The sequence below is a fragment of the Lonchura striata genome, chromosome 5 (genome assembly GCF_046129695.1).
Source record: "Lonchura striata isolate bLonStr1 chromosome 5, bLonStr1.mat, whole genome shotgun sequence".
Taxonomy (NCBI): domain Eukaryota; kingdom Metazoa; phylum Chordata; class Aves; order Passeriformes; family Estrildidae; genus Lonchura; species Lonchura striata.
Window position 1 is genome coordinate 48,049,943 of NC_134607.1, and position 18,027 is coordinate 48,067,969.

Consider the following 18,027-nt stretch of genomic DNA (forward strand, 5'->3'; position numbering starts at 1 on the left):
GCCTTGTTCCAACCCACCTTGAAACTCCTTGAAAAGGGGGCTTTGAGGAACCACATACTCTCTTGAAACCTCCTTCCTCCTCTTGGAACTTCCTCCCCTCTCTTGAAACCTCCTTCCTCCTCTTGGAACTTCCTCCCCGCTCTTGGAGCTTCCCTTCTCCTAGAGCATCCTTTTGTCTCTCCCCTCCCCTACCCTCTCAAGCCCGGCCATGTGCTGCATCTGGTAGCACAAGGCAGGACTCTTCTGCATCCCAAATAAACCTCTTTCCCCAAAAGCAAACTTCAGAGATCTCTTGCCTCAATTCATCTACACCGTGCCAGAGCCTGTAATTTTCTACAGATATGTTCTCAGACAAAGTGTTGTTGGTGTCCCCAGTTGTGCAAGGGTGCTGGACCAAATGTCCTCCACAGATTTTTTAAACCTCAACCATTCTGTGATTTTGTGAACTCTTCTGAGTATCTGAGTATTGATGATCAGAATTGGTAATGTTTGAGTAAAACCAAAAGTGCTGAATTCTGTTCTAAATTTATATTTGATCAGTAATAAGCTTCATAAACTTTAGAGAGTACATTTGTTCTGACTTCTGCACACAATGCTTTCAAAATTCTGGCTTAGTCCATGTATTCCCCTTTCGATTATGGTGGATCCTCTGAGGAGCTATTTCTAAATTACTGTCCATCTCCAAGTTCTTTTACTGATATCATATCCATTTGATGGTGCTGTGCTGATGCCATCATGTCTCCTGCTGAACACTATTCTCTTGCTTCTTTGTAGCATCCTGTCTGTATCCATCCTTTGAGGCAGGGAACATCTGGTTTTTATACTCTGATTAATCTTGAATGGAGACTCCAGGGCTCTCAGGTAATACAAATAGACAATGACGACAGCAATATGATGTGAAGCTCCAGCCTAGCATATTGATTTCACCTGTATATGAATATCAAATTTTGGAATAAAATCTGGTGCTTCAAAATCTGTTTTTAAATTGTCAAATATTTTCCTGGAGCAATTATTTCATCTTTACTTTTCTAGCTAATCCAAAACTGAAATTTTGAATAATTTCCTTTTCAGATAGCACTGTAATTTATACCTACTGGATGGAATTAAAGAATACTTTCTATAGGGAAGTGAAGCACAAAAATATTTTCATAGATTGTGAGAGGAAAGTTTGTAAACATATTAATAATATGCCTATTGGAGCATACAGAAAGCCTCTAAGCTTTTTTTCTTTTTCCTTCAGAAAAAAATAAGAGCAATGACTTTGTCTTCACACAAAGATATCATCAAAACCATTCTACGCATTTGTGCAGGCCTTCTATCCTTGAGTAAAATACAGTGTAATGAAGTTAATAAAGGAATCGAAGTTTAAAACATCAATAAATTAATAAGGGTTTTTAAGAGCAAAAGGGGTCATGCTTTTGGAGAATCTCAATTCTAGGTGTCAAAGATACAACACATTTTTAATCATTATTTATCCCACTGATTTTGTTGAGCCTTTCTTACTCTGAATGTAACAATTTTAGATCCCTAGTGAAAACAAATGGAAGAATTCAGATGATGCCAAAGGTGAACTTGGGGAAAAAAAGTAACAACAACTGGATAAACAACTAATAGCAACTGGATATATCCTCTTCCTTACTGTTAATTCAGACAAACAATAGGTATTATCTTTTTAAAGACAGTTTAAGCCCCACATGGTGCATTTCCTTTGTAAAAAGAGGACTAGATCATTGTATAGTGGGACTGCAATAGGGTGGTAGGAAACTTGGTTTCCTAACTTGAGTCTTAGTGAGACAATCTATTCAAACTTTACATTTGTACAATCTCCTGCCATCAGGGAAAACTGAAGAGTGTTAATAATGTGGAACAAGATAACTAGTACTACTACTGGTTGCTATTTTTGCACTGTACAAGAAAACAGGTACTATTTTTGTCCTCTCATAAAATCCCTTCTGCCTGGGGTCATAGCCAGGCCCTGCAGCTAGTACACTCTCATGCATTGTACCAGCACATCTGGCTGTGCCACCACCTACTCCAAACCATCTATAGCTCCTGTTAGAATAGCACTGCATTTTCAGCAGGGCAATATGCCCTGGGACAGGCAGGCTCCCCAGTACATGGATAGCCAAGATGCCTTCTGAAAACAGCAAGCTAGAAACCAGCTTCTTTCAATGGGAAGTGTTTAGGCAGCTCAGCTGGATGGAATGAGCACGCTGGCTCTCTGTGAGAGGTTTATGCAGCCAGTTGTATATCCACAAGTGAAATGTCTGCCTTGGTTTAGTGGCTGCTAACTGTGGAAGAAGTCTGGCCTTGAAAGTGTTTTTTGTGTCAGTGGTGTGTGGTGGGTTGACTCCAGCCAAGTGCCCACAAAAGCTGCTCTATCCCTTTCCTCCTCAGCTGGACAGTGGAGATAAAATATAATGAAAGGCTCGTGGACTGAGAAAAGGACAGGGAGAGACCTTTCATTGTTACTATCATAGGCAAAACAGACTCAGCTTGGGGAAATTAGTTGAATCTATCATGAATCAAATCAGAGTAGGGTAATGAGAAACAAAAACTAAATCTTAAACTTTTCACTCCTCACTTTTCCCCAGGTTTAACCTCAGTCCAGATTTTGCCTATCTCCTTATCCCCCGTGGAGCAGGGAATGAGGAATCAGGGCTGTGGTCAACCCATCACACAGTGTCTCTGCTTTTCTTTCCTTTTCCAGGGGAGGACTCCTCACACTCTTCCTCTGCTCCAGTGTGGGGGTCCCTCCAACAGGAGACAGTCCTCCACAAATTTTCCAAATATATGTCCTTCCCAGGGGTTTCAGCTCTTCTATTCCAGTATGAGTCCCTCCCTCAGGGTGCAGGCCTTCAGGAACACACTGCTCCAGAGTGGGTCCTCCCTGGGGTCACCAATCCTGCCAGCAAACCTGCTCAGTGCGGGCTTTCTCCTGCTCTCTCTGCCTGCTGTTCCAGAAGTTCCCTCCTTTCTTAAATCTGTTATCCCAGAGGCACTACCACCATTTCTGATGGGCTCAGCCTTGGCCAGCAGCAGGTCTGTCCTGGAGCTGGCTGGAATTTGCTATGTTGCCCATGGGGGTATCTTCTGGAAGTTTCTGACAGAAGCCACCCCTGTGGCTCCCTCATTACCAAAACCTTGTCACTCAAGAGCTCTTGCAGCAAACACAGGGGCCAGCACTGGATGCCTGCCTGCCTCGTCTGGTTCCTGCAGGCACTCTGGGGCAGGTGCCTGCCACCACTGAGGAGCCTGAATGTCTCCCACCCCTTCTGACTGAATCCTGAATCCTAGCTGAGACAAACAGAGGCAGCTTAGGAGGAGACCAGGAACACCATCAGTAACTCTGATAGCAAGGTTAGACAGTGGTGACTGGCATTCAGAGCAAACCAAAAATAGATGCAAACTAGCCCAGTCAAATTAGCAGGTGTTCCCTGTGCTCTCAGAAGTGGTGACTGTGGCTCCAGTGTTAGCAAGTCACCTGGAATGTGTCTTTGAGTAGAAGATTAGTGTACAGCATGTCTATAGAAAACAAAAATTGAGAGTTATAAGTCATCAAGACAGATGTTATTTTCTGACAGGAATATAGTGATATAGTTTATTTACAGCCAGTCAGAACAGCAAAAGAGTAGAACATAAATCTTGAAAAGGGTGTCAAAGGTGGAAAGACAACTGTGGAAGAACACATGCCAGGAGAAAGGAAAGTATTGGAGACTGTGATTATTCTTGCCTTATTTATCCCTATGTATTTTAGATACATTATTAATTAAAATTATATGAGTGTGATGGCATGTCTTTTGTTCTGCAGATGGGTTGTGAGGAAATGGAAAGTCTGAACCTTCTTAGTGTAGTTATGCTTTAGCAAAATTTAACATACCAAAAAAAATAAGTAAAGATCACACAGTTCAGTAGAACATGGCCCAAATTCAAACTCCTTTTAAGTGTTTACATCACTGCTTTTATTTTGTATCTCTGCTGGCTATTATCTAGGTTGTACACAATCTGAATTAATGGAGATGAAAATCCCCCTTAAAAGTCAGTCAGATTTTTCATTATATCAGCTACACATCAAAAATAGATTGAATAAAATAGAATGTCCATGAACATATCCTATCTTCCATTCATCTAATCACAGAAGTAATGACTCATTTTTATGATGCAGGTATTGATACATCAATAAACTATTATTTCTGGTTCTTAATTTTGACTCTTAATCCAATTAATTAATTTTTTAAAATAGTTGTACATTCTATTCATGGTTACCATGGAGAGTGAAAGTACACAGTGTACCATCAGTTCTGAATCTATTATTATGAATTTATCAGTTTGGTTATATTTCAGCTATTTTACCAGTAATAACTATGAAAATGAAGAGAATCATGATGACTATTATGTGCTGTTAACCATAAATGATATGTCAGCCATGTGATTTCTTGATATTTATTAGGAGATTCTGTTCAGTATCATAAAGAATTTGTAACCCAAAAATGAAAACAAAACCTATTTGTATTCAGAACACTCTCATCCACTGTGTTAAGAATGTTTCTTATCTCTTTGTACCTGGTCTCAGCCCGGACTCTGTCAGAATGTTTTAATCTCTTTGCTTTGCAAGGAGACCACATTGCTGCAAAGAACTGTTTTTCACAGACAAGTGGATCCAAAGTTTTCAGCCTTCACAGTGCTCAAAAGTTGTTATTGGAAAGGAGATGATCCCTGCCATTTGTATGATATCATGGTAGTTTGTCAAGTTGCATCAGATGACTGAATTTCATTGTCCTCTGAAGACCAAACAGCTGCTGATGGGATCTTGTAAATCTGACCTACAGCTGTAAATGAATAATTAACAAATAGATACTAAATAGAATACCTATTGGCAAAGAATTTTTTGGTTTTGTATTGAAAAATGTACATTTGTATTCCATCAGGTTAGTGCAAAATTTGCTGAAGGGATTTTCTTTGCTTTTACATATGTATTTTTAGGAGGAGTCTCTCTTTAAGAGAATCTATGACCTTAAAAGTTTTGAAATACACACAAATGAGTAAAGGAAATTAAACCCTTGTAAAAAGGAAATGGAAAAGCTTATCCAGTATCTGTCCACTTTTGAATACTAGACTTTTTTATCGATAGTCATGAAGAAGTTACAAACATCTAAGAGAGACACTGATAGCTATTGATATTTATATACAGATCTATGGGAAATGTAATAATGCTAAATATACTATGAACTGATATTTTTAAATCTGCAATTTAATGCACATTCCAGAACTTTCTAATCCAATGAGCAATTCATCCATAGGGAAAGCAAAATATATTTCATAAGGCAAAGTCGCAGTTATGGTGCCACCTGTGGTTTTCTCCCTTCCCCCTTTAGACAGAAATATGCTACAGAAAACAGCTAGGTAGGGCCAATGTGATTTCACACAAGGAAGTATTTCTCATGGATGTCAAGGTAACAGTTGCTACTACCAGCACTCATGAAGTGAGATCAGAGTACTCTCAGGATATACTCGCAACCTATTTTGAATGCATATATATTTTAGGGTTTTGTCTGATCTTCTTTTTAATGTAATATTATATTTATATGACATATATCAATATTTTAAAATAAGAATTTCATTCAAGAAATATTTCTCTCTTATGAGGAAAAGAAGTGGCTACAGTAACATTATTTCTACCTCTTTTGTTTTATTTTTTTACGTAATACTATTTTTATATTTTTTGACATAATATTCTTCTTATACTGACTTGAATACAGACACATCTTATGACTTTTCACAGCTTTTATATGACAAAATCCCTTTACAGTTTCTGCCTCTCATAGAATCAAACCTCACCCTCCTAAGCAGCAGGAATGGAGGTCTTCAGAACCAAGAGTTGAATATTGCTAAACTAGTAGCCATGAAAATTGATTCTATAATGCATTGCAAAATTACACGATCTTCTGTGTTATTGTGGGCCACCTCAAAATTTTATATAGGTAGACAAGATAGAAAGTCACATGATGAGTAAAAAGATTCAGTAAAATATGATAAGGAAATTGCTTAGATTTTAACATGAGTGTTCACCACAAGAGAGATGTGTTACATCAGTCAGTGTTTTAATTCTCAATAGATTTTAGAGTGATTATCTTCTTTTCTGAAGAAGCACTAAATCCACCAAAAATCAAATTTCTTCAATGGCTTAACAGTAATTTGAAAGGAGAAATATTACACACAATTTCACTGGTTTAGTGGATAAAATATGGGGCTCAAAGTTAAATTATATGAGCGAGCATCTATAGATATTCTGGTAACTTGACTGGACATTACATGAAATTCAGAAACAGAGTGTTCATAAAAACACAAATAACAGCCTGACTAACTTCCAGCTCTGGAAAAAAAGAAAAGAAAAAAAATTTAACTGGGAAATAGTCCAAAGTTTAATTAATTTTCACATACAAAAGTAAATATCAGTTTGAGGGCACTTCTTGAAATTTCTTCTCTACTTCTTTCCTGTACTCGCATATTGATAGAAGTAGCACAGCCTGATTTGCTTCTGTCAGGTTAAAAAACCAAAACACTAAATCGCAGGCAAAGGAGAAAAAAATCTCCATAACTATGAAAGTAAATCAGGAAAAATGTAGTTTTTCTTTCTTGATCTAGACTGACCTTGCAATACCAGTAGTTTCAACATTTTTCTGCAGTGTTTTGTGAGCAACTTTCACATGACATAAGTGATAGGAAGCATTTGTGAAAGGTTGTGAAAGGTACTGCATAAATTATTTCCTGCATTATTTTCTGCTACTTCATGGGTTACAAAATCAAATAGCCATAGCTTTCTGTCATACTGAGGTGAAATAAGCATAAGAAGCACCCCATTTGTCTCAGTTCTTGACCAACCTTAAAAATAAAAAGGTACTGTTTGCACTTACATACAAGCAAAGACAACCACAGAGCAATGCAAAAAGATCCTTTTGTGTTTCTCAGCTTTGGGATTTTGACTAGAATTTTGCTAGAGCTTTAATTGCTGACAATTACATGTTTCAAATGTAAAATAAAAATCACAGTTTTCCATAGTTCATTTTAGTTTACGGATTGACTATTGAATTTGAGCCCTTGTTGGTATATGTTACCAATCTCTTTGCTGTAGTGCTTACAGGAATTAAAACTGGAGGCTAGCTAAACACATTGGTTTACACCACTTTATTTATGTTTCTTTATGCTTCATATGCTTCCATAGAGCTTCACAGCAATCATCCATTTCCCATCTGCTTATCTTAGAAGCAGAAGGTTCAAAAATACCAATACATACCAGACATACAAATCATTATTACTGGCTTTGTCTGGCAGTCTTAAAAATGGTAACGTTCAGGTGCATACAAATCATCTGTTGTTTTTACAGAGAAGTAAACTCTTGCTAAACAAGATTTTTAAAGTTTTTCTTCAAAACCAGGGCTTCAAAAAGTCTTTGGGACACTGGGAATTACCAGCTCTCCATCTGATACAATATAGAAAATTATTTTGTACACACATACACACACACAAATTAAAATAGCTACTCAAAACATAAGTTATGTTAGTTACAAGGAAACACCCTAAATTACTTCAAATGTATGACACTCAGTAGAAATTCAGTAAAATAAAGAAGAGAGAAATGGTAGAGTGCACGTACCGTTCCATCATTAACCTTCAGTGCTGTGGGGTTTACTTCATTCTGTAATGCACCAAAGAAATCTTAAAGCCAAGACAACAACAACCAAATTATGTTTTATTTGTATTACTCTTGAGCCAGGAGAAACTTTTCCAAATTTAAGAAAAGATTATTGAAAAACACAATGTGTAGACAAAAAAATATTTATGAGAATTACCTTATGGCTAATGCTAACTCCATCTGATAGCACTTAGAACAGACAGAAAGAAAAGATATTGAAACAAATCAAAAGAAGTTTATGTTTATATTAATTATGGGCTGCTTTCTCTACCTTTTTTTCTCTTGAAGCCAAGAGTAACTCAGAAAACTGATCCCAAATAAGGCTATTTCCCAAAATGACACTGACTTGACATTGGAAAAAAAAATTAGTCTGATTTCTTACCTTACTAAGGTGCTGGCTGTCAGATTCATTCATTCTTCAATCATGGGATTATATGAAAAACTGCTATCTATAAATTGACTAGGTGTTTGAAAGTGCCTGAATCTTCTAAATCTATCTAGCTTCCCTGGGAGTCCAATAATTTCACCCTGAGGCAAGAAAAGATATAATAATTTTTCCTCTCTCTGAATTTAAATTTACATAAGGCCCAAGAATCGTTTAAAAATGGACCTTCTTCAGGGCTGATCCTTCTTGTTTCCCCTTTGCTGTGGGTCAAGGCATTCTGTCCTGCCTTCTCTAAACTGAACTGTCACATATTGACTGAATTAAAGGTTCTGTAAAGCCACAGGGCAATATATACTGAGATTCAGAATGTTTGTTGGAAATATTTCTGCAATTGCAGCTTAATGTAGACTAGGAAAAAAAAAAAACATATTTGGGAGTGTATTGAAAGCAAAGCAAAGAAAAACAAAAAAGAGCTTATTGCTCTTCTACTCTTCTACCTTCAAACAAACGGAAATTTGACAAGAAAAGTCAGCACAGAGAAGAGAAAGACTTCTTTTTACAGGTAGACTGACAGATCTGTCACTCTATTCCCCCTCTTTGCATCTTGTTATCAAATCAGACACCTTTGGAAAGCATTTTAGGCTGCTTCGTGATGCAGGTAGTTTCTGTATGTTTCAACTTCAGGTTTATTTGAGAAGAATGTACTGGAATTAGACCCACTCTCTCTTTCTCTGTTCTTTAGTCAAGCAGACTGTTTTTCCACATTCACAAATGAAAAAGTCCATAAGGCTCAGGGTGTTTCATGGTTTCATCTTACATTGCATCACCATCCTGAAATCATGCACAGATTGGAGCACATATCTCTGGAATGATATACTAAGAGCAGTGTAATTCTTTCTATATTAAAAAACAAACAAACAAACAAACAAACAAAAAAAAAACAACAAAAAACTCCCACATGATCAGTTTAGGAAACAAAACACCTCTGATTTTTGAAAACTATATACATATATAAGCAGTATGTCTGACTTATTTTATTCAAAAACTTTATGGAAAGCTCTCAGATTGTAAGAAAAGCAAAGTCTGAAATTAGCATGGGTGTATTTAGCTTAGCTTTATCTCCAGACTGGCAGATAGCTGCCTGTGAAAAGTTTTTAAGTAAAGATCTTGATTGTAGGTCACTCCTCAGTGGATAAATCACAGAAGCAGGCACAGATAAGGTGCATGATTGGCTGTTCTCCTGCTGAGGAGAGACTGCATTAAGTTACACTAATGAATACTGAATCATTTTCTCATCCTCAGGGTGGACACCCCTGTCAGGGCTGAGTCACTGTGCAAGCAGTATGCTGAGATGATTTAAAATGCAGCAGCCTCTAGTGCTGGTGACAGATGGATATAAACTTTGGGCATGATACACACTCATTTCTAGGCCTTCACAAGCCACGAGTACAAATATACAAGACAAACTGTGATAAAAGTCCCCCATTTGTGCATACTTGAGGAAAGTGCAAAGTGGACACTTTTTCATAGCCTTTTCAAATCACCAAAGAGGATTCTCTTCTAGGGTAGTCAAAGGTGAATACTTTATTCCAAGGTTACTTTGTTGCTTTTTTTTCTCTCCAGAAGACTGCAAAACCCCCTGCAATAAGCAATGTGTAACCTCTGCATAATGAAACCACATCTTTTACATTTTCTGCTGAAAACAACTTCTGATGTATTCACCACTTTACCTAGTCAGTTGGAGGTATTACAGAATAAAAATGCAGATATGAAAAGCTGGAGGTATGTTTTAATTTTGTCACTTGCATTTTAAATAGAAATAGGTGGTCTTGTTTGAGAGAGAGAAGATAAAAGGTAATTTCAGCAGTACCCAGCCCTGAAGGAAAGGACTGATTGAATGAGTATTATTAGACTCGGGGTGAGAAATTACAGTATTTTCCAACTTGGCTGAGAGATAATGTCTTCTGGGCTGGACTTTGCCCTGGATTATGATTTCTGTTTGTACTATCCTGGTGTTTGGCATGGGCAGCTACTCACAAGCCTTGCAAGTAGGGAATTTTGGTGAGCACCCAAACGCCTTTTGTGGCAATCGGTGACCAGCTTGGGACCAGCTGAGGAAACATGCCAGCTCATACTGCTTGCCAGGGAGACTTTCATGAAGGTCCAACTGCTTGCTTTCAAAAGTTGCCTTCTGTTGAGCCTTTCAAAAAAACTTTGCACAACCCTGTGATTTACTTCTCTATGGTGAACCCCCATTAGTCAAGAAGTGAAAATAATGCTGTCTTGGCACAGAGCACCCACAGAACATATCTTCTAAGGAATGCTATTCATAAAAGAAAAAAGGTTAATGAAACTTCATAATATACATGCACGAATTCTTCTAGCTACTCTGTCAAACCGTAGCCTATGGAAACCTAAATTGGAAAGCTGCTTAGGAAAGGAATCATGTGGCAAGGGGTGGCTATGAATAGTCACCAGCAGAATAGCTTATGAAAGCAATAACTCTAATACTTGCAAGCTCTTCTATGTCATTTAAAGCATTGCTGTTCATTGTAGAAAATGGGCCTTTTAAGCTGACCTTCTGTTTTACCATTGGGGAAGCTAATGCTTGCATTGCAAGCGGAAAGCTGGTTGGTTGTTTTTCATTATGGTATGTGCCACAAATAAGAATGTCAGGAAGGTCTGAAATTACATATCATCGAAATCGATTTGTGTTAATGTTTTTCTCATTATGATTTCATCAGGATTAATTAACGGAATCTGTGAATAATATGCTGCACATATTTGATATGCAAAACCAACTGTACAATTTATGTTTCCTTACAGCTGGTGCTTTCCATATTCAGTTAGGAATATAGACTACATGTCCACAGTGTAGACTAATGCAGCTTGCCTTCCTGAGCCATGAAGTGCCCTGGATGTCAGTGAAGCCTGTGCTAGCAGCTGACCCTGCTGGAGCTGACAGCTCTGCCCTGCACAGCCAGCCCAAAAAGCAGCAGACTCATTTTCTTACCAGCTCAGGAGGTCCAATGCATGTTTAGATTACGCTGGTACAAATATGTCTTGGCTATTGCATTTTAAAATAGTTCAGGGTAAACTTATGGAACATCCAATATTTTTTTTCAGACTTATCCAGTGGTCACTCAGACTGCTCTGTAAATTGTCTGACTGGCATGATTCATCAGTAAGCATACACAGCAGACACAGGAGTGGGCTGTATATAATTTTCAGGAAAGTGCTCATAAACAGCAGAGAGAAATTGCTGTTGATGGCAGTGGTAGTGTTTAATAAACCCCTCTCTACATAAATATCTGAATTTTTAAAGTATCCATTTTTAAGTGTCTTTTTTAAGAATTTATTTTGTTGGTAGATCAGAGGATAAAGATTTTATGTCTTTTATACCTTTTTAAAAACATGACAAACCATCTTTACAGGCAATAATACCATAATATACTTTATATTTTGAGGCACAGAAGCAAATACTGCAAATATGTTTTCTGATTTCACTGGTCTTGGCACTGGCTCCTGGATATTTACATCTTAATTTCTTCCCCTCAGATGTGGTATTTGATTTAAGTGTTTGTGAAAACTACCAATCTGACAGTCCTGCAGACTGAAGTCTTCCATTTATTCATCCATTAACTACAAAGTTCAAGTTTCCCTTTCAAATTAAAGTGCCTCTATCTGTGTTGGCCAGACCACCTCGAGGGAGGAATAATTTAGATTCCAACCACACTCTTACCCCATTCGCACTCTTGCAAATGCCAGCAAGAAGCCAATCTGTGCCAGCTGTTGCATATTTCTAATGGACCCACTTGTCTATAGGGAATAATGAGATCAGGTAACTTCAAGATAAAAATTTCAGGTTACTACCAGTCTGGGCTGGACTTGAACTGATACTACAGGAAGAAATTATTGTCTCCCATTACCAATCCAGATACACTTTGGATTTTCATTGGGGACCTAAGAAGTATATTAATGAAAGTAGACCTTTTTTAAAAATATATTTACTAAGAATTCTGTGGGCCATTCGAATTTCAGTCTACATTAGCTGCATTGAGCTGTGGTTTATACTTAATAGGAAGGGAAAATAGAGCATAGTATGAATGCAACCTGTTATACCTAGTACACATTTACCAAAACACTGTCAGGTTTTGAAACAGCTTGCATTCAATCTGTACCTATACAGCGCAGAAAGAATACATAAAGAAGTTGAGGCTTGCTCAACTAAATCCTTCTTCAGGAAACTGAGAAAGAGGTTTTCACTGATTATTTTCCCCACTTTTTCATATTTTCAAAAAAGGCATAAATAAAAATAGATTTATGCTAAAGTAACAGAAGGACAAACATAGAGATGATGAGCATATTCCAGTTTTATGGATTATGGGAGAAATCCCAAACTTTCAGGTTCTCATTTTTCCATAGGACAGCCAATTCTGACACTTTAATATATGGGCGTAGCTATGCCAGAGGGGGAGCAGAGAGGAGATTATTTCCTATCCATTGTTCCAGCTTGATTGCTTTGGTGCCACACATGCTACTGGTACTGCACTGTAGCAGCTAATGAAGAGCCTCACTGTTTTGGGGAGAAATTAGAGAGAGATGTGATAGATTCTCCAGAAGCTGTCTTAAGCCTCCCATTTGTGCTGTTGCCACCGGTTTGGGATGGAAAGGAGCTTGGTTAGGACTTCAGCATACTGTGCATGGCATACTTGATTCTTGGTGTGTGACCACAGAGGGTGCTGAGCTCACCATTCATGTTTTAAAGGCATGTTTCTGGATTTTTGATCTCTCCAGTGTTTTCCACTATTCCAAGTGCCCTGAAAACCCACTATAATTCTTTTTTCTGGTTGAGAAAGCATGAGTGCTGATAGTGGGCTCTAGTAAGGTATTGAGAAGGCAGGTAGGACAAATGCTATCAGGGGCAGTGGGCTTGCATGTGCTATATAGCTGAAGCCTTGACAACTGGCAATTGCTGCCAGTGCTGTCATTTACATTGACCAGTCTGCAAGTTCAATCCAGACCACCATGTCAAAAAAGGGACGTTATGCTATTAAATTTGAACTGTGAACTTGGAAAAGAACTCACAGTAGATGAGACAGAAAAGTTAAATGCCCACATGCATTGTTTCAACTTCCTACCATTCTCTGCTGCCCAAGGTGGTTTTATTTGCTTCTTGTGGTGTTTCATTACGGAACCGATCAAAATCCTCCAAGTTTTACTTTGGCAGAATTTTTCTTCCACATCTTATTCCTTTTCTGTTTTTTTTCTTGTTTAGAACAACAAACCTTAAGCCCTTAAAAAAAATCTTGACAAAGAACCCTGTGTTCTGCTTTGCCAGCTGACTGATGGATTAGTTACAGGTACCCTTGCCTAGGCTGCCTCTTCTGCAAAGCTGCCAACAGCACTTCCATACGAATGAGTGATCACCAGCACTCACAGCCTTCTTCTGTTAGACCTGTATCAGTTTCTACCTCTGCATAGATGAAGACACCTGGTTAGACAAAAGCTTCAATCAATTTATGGTTTGGAGCCTGTCATATACAATGTGTGTCTGCATTATTAAACTTGCAGGAGTTGAAACCTAGGAGTATAAGAAAAACCTAGCACTTGCTAGCCAAGTGCAAATAGCTAGTCCTGTAATGATCTGAGAAATCTAAGTCTCTCAGCTGGAATCCATCTATTTTTCCCTTGGGTTAAGGCCTTTGGGTTTATTATATGGTATTTTAGCCTACTCGTAGACTGAAAGCAACATGAGGCATAGTCATTATATTCAGGAGGGAAATTTTGTACCTTGTAAGGATGATGAAAGCTTTTTTCTTCCTAACAGGCAGGAAGAATTAGATTTGCCAATTTCCCAGTCTGCAGTGCTTTTCTGAGAATTCTGAATTTTAAACTCCAACCTTTTGGCTAACAACTCAGGTCAAAAAACTGACTAATTCGTAGCTGTATCCTAAGACTTGTCTTCAAGCTGTAGGAGGAAACTTTTCACTGTGAAAATCTCTTTTTCTCTGAGGTGCAGGTTGCACTACAGGCTAAACAGAGAAAACCCAGTGCATTTTGCCCCTTGTCCTTTCCAGGGAGTCACACGGGGGTGTTCAGGTGTTCAGGCAACTATTTAAGTTAATTTCACTTGAAAGCCTTATGCCAGATGAGTGGCTCCCACACAAAAGAAAAAGAAATAAGAAATAAAGAGAAGGTGGATGTGGAGAATTTCTAGTCTCTATGCCACTTTTGTCGCCAGAGTTTTCCAGGGATGCAGCCTAGAGAGGAATTCACCTTGCACCAGTGACTGCATCTCTGAGTGCTGCTTTGACAGTTTCCCTTTAGCTTTCTCATTTTTTTTTTTTTTTTTTAAATCTGGGAGAACCCTACAAACTAAGGCAAATATCTTAAATGGAGAAACAGATAATGCAGATAGAGCATGCATGCAAATAGCATACAGAACCATAGGAAATACCCCAGAATACATGATGAGGTTATGTTTAGGATAGTTGCAGCTAGATTACACAGCCTGTTAATGGACATTAGGAGAAGGTCGTTTGGAGCAGGCATTTCCAGACATTCATAAAAGATTGAGAAGTCCTGGGAGGTCAACAAATAGTTTTGTGGATTATCAGATCCCATTGACCAGTTTAGTATTTCTGGCTTCTGTTGTAGTGCATATGGCCTTTATATCCACCTACATCCACCATGATCCTCAAAGCCAGTGGCAACTCACTAAGAAGTCAGCATGCAGTACGTGACCCTTTCGTTTGTGATTTATATATTTTCAGCTCAGCTTCAGATTTTGCAAAAGAAGGCTTCTCAGCATGCATCAATAAGATGCATCTTACATCCCTCCCAAAAATAACTGCTCATAGTTTTTTCTTGTTGTCGGCAACTGCCCTTTTATTCTCAGCAAGTAACTTCCTGATATGTGTATGATGTGCAGATAGTCATTCTTTCACCTTTAGATTCTGTAGTGGGAAGATTTAGTAAGTAGTGCTCCTTTCAACCTGCAAAGCACTCTGTCAAAGGCCATTTCATTTCTTAAAAGTTAATAGCACAGTAGATCCTTTTACTGAGATTCTTTGTTTTATTGTGCCCAGCCGTCTTGGAGTTACAACACAAAAACCTAATGGACAGTTAAGGTTGTTCAGAATAATTAGAAAAACCAGATTAAATCCTGATTTAATCAAGATTAAATCAAGACAGACATAGGTGGCTGGAGGTCAAGTACTGCAAATTTTAATTTTACTACTATTAACACTGAGTTTGGAAAAGGATAGGTAATTTATTTCGCTTTTGTTAAAGCATGGGTAAATATATTAATTTGCACTATTAAAGTATTTGAATGAACATGAATAAATTACTAATCTGAAAGGCTGTAATTATTTTTGCTCAGACAAGAATAAATAACTTTTTTGCACGATCTTTAGACTTGGATGCTTCTTTTGCCCCGGTGTATTTGTAAACTCATATACCAGTTGAGTCATCTGGATCAAATCCACATATTTAATAAGACATAGAAAAAAATAAAGTACATTTTCTGTCAGCTTCCTCTGCTGGAACTACAAAAATAATTGTACTTGATTTTACTTATTTGGAAAAAAAGGAACAAAATGACAACAACAGCAACAACAACAAAAAAAAAAACAAACAAAAACCAAACACCACACTAACCCTTAATTTACTTGGAAAAAACAAAATGCTGTTAACCATCTTCACTGACCTTTCTCTTAGCTGACAGTTGGTTGTGACAAAGCTGAGTAATCAGCCACTGTAGTAAAAAACAAAGCCATGTACCTGATGCAGACTGATTCTGAGCTATCATTTGTGATACCTGTGTATTTCTTAGGAATGCTTCAATGTTTTGAATATTTTGTCTTTCTGTCCAGACACTGAAAAAATCTCCAAGACTGTTTATTCACAGAAAATATATTTCATTTCTGAATGTACAGAGTTGGATTTAAAAGCATTCTTGCTTCCTTTTTTTCGTCAATTTTTTTTTTATCCCTTCTAGCTTTGGGAATTCCAAGTATCTCCAGTATTCAACATTTTCTCTAGAATAAGAGTTAGCAGACTAACATTTGAAAGAACTGACATGAAAAAATACTGACTTTCATTTTAGATGTCTTTCTTGCCAAAAAAAAAAAAGAGAAGAAACACTAGTTGAAACATGAGAAATTATGATTAGGTGCTAGGAACAAAAAATTTACAGTGAGGCTGATCATCTCCTGCAACAACTTGTCAAGAGATGTTGCATTATCTCCACCCCTGGAGAGACTCAAAACTCAGCAAGACATGGCCCTGAGCAAGCTGATATAACTTGTCCTTACTTTTGAAGAAGCAGCAGGAGCTGAATGAGGTGACTTCCAGAGGTCCCTTCTAACCTGTAGTTCAGAGCCTTCCACATAACAGCGAAGTATTGTCTACAATCATTGCCAATTCTCAGATTTTAGATTCAAGATATAGTTATTTTGAATGCATAGATTTCTTTGAATTCTAGAGAAAGAAAGATTACATATATTCATGCCACTGTCTTCATAAAATAAACCTGAAATCATTTGTTCCTTGGAAAATTGTTATTCATGTAGCAAGTTCTTGTTCAAGCAGGAATAATCCCATAAAAATTTGTAAGTTATGTTTTGGTGGAATGTTAGGATTAGATGGTGCTGGCAAACAGAACCTATAAATGAAATATTCTCCTTTAAGTTTACTGAATGCTTAATGATAAGTATATTTCATATATTATATATATCTATTACACATGAAATTAATTTACTGGTAACTGTTTTGAAAATTAAGAAGTCTTGGAAATCAAAGCAATGAAATGGAACAACTGTTCATGACTTCCTGTGACATGCAGTGAAAGAATCAAAATTGGTCTGGAGGAGTTCAAGTGTACTTACCATATTATGCATATATGGTTTGTACCTGCTGCAGGTAATAGTAGAATGCATCAGCAATTGAACAAACAAACATAGATAAAGATCTCATTTGAAGCATACTTTTTTCCTTTTTTTTTTCTTCTCTGCTGTTTTTTAAAGTTGTTCAGCTTAACATGTTGGAAATACCCAATTTGGTTTTACCATCATTTGATAAGGAAATCACTAATGATGGGATGGCAAAGGAAGGAGAAATGAAAAATATATCCCTCAATATTTAGTTTGTCTCCCAGTTTTATTTGGTTAACAAAGTTTCTTCTAGAAAAAGCAGAATGAAGAAAAGCATGAAGTCTGACTGAATTTATTGTCAAATAGTTGTTTTTGTCATACCCTGCTTTCCTTTCTGACTTATATTTTATTAAGCAGAATGTTAAGCAAAATGCATAAATAATGTATTACTGGAGGCATCTTCATCCATGACTTAATGGTACTAAAGATAGATTTCCTAACTTTCCACACATTTTTAAAATGTGGAGCAGGGAAAGGAAAGGAAAGGAAAGGAAAGGAAAGGAAAGGAAAGGAAAGGAAAGGAAAGGAAAGGAAAGGAAAGGAAAGGAAAGGAAAGGAAAGGAAAGGAAAGGAAAGGAAAGGAAAGGAAAGGAAAGGAAAGGAAAGGAAAGGAAAGGAAAGGAAAGGAAAGGAAAGGAAAGGAAAGAAAGGAAAGGAATTTCACATTCTGAGCAGCAGCACCACATCTCTTGTTACTATTTTAACCAATTTTAGGAATGCCTTGAGCATATGAATTAGTAGAGCTAGTATATATAATCACTAATGACTGCTTATGCTCTTTCATGAGAGTCAGCACTACCAAAGACATACCTGTGAGAACCAGATCTACTGCACATAAATCCTTCACAGGAGAAAGAAATACATATTGCTAAGATTCTCCTATTTCCAACAGGCAAAAGTGGTGGAGTGGAAGTGATAGGACATGGTAGTCCTGTTGCAGCGGCAGTCTGTGATCCCATTTATGTTTTAGGAGATGTTTCCTATGTTTTAGGAGATGTTTCCTATTTGAG

General features: G+C 37.4%; 1 long non-coding RNA gene across 1 annotated transcript in view; it reads right to left on the reverse strand.

Annotated features, from left to right (window-relative positions):
• Positions 1–906: 906 nt before the first annotated feature.
• The window catches only part of LOC110469417 (uncharacterized), a 76,413-nt gene continuing 59,292 nt past the window's right edge, over positions 907–18,027 (reverse strand). The window contains exon 3 of the long non-coding RNA XR_002465244.2: positions 907–927. This is a non-coding gene — a long non-coding RNA (uncharacterized LOC110469417). The remainder of the gene's footprint in view (positions 928–18,027) is intronic.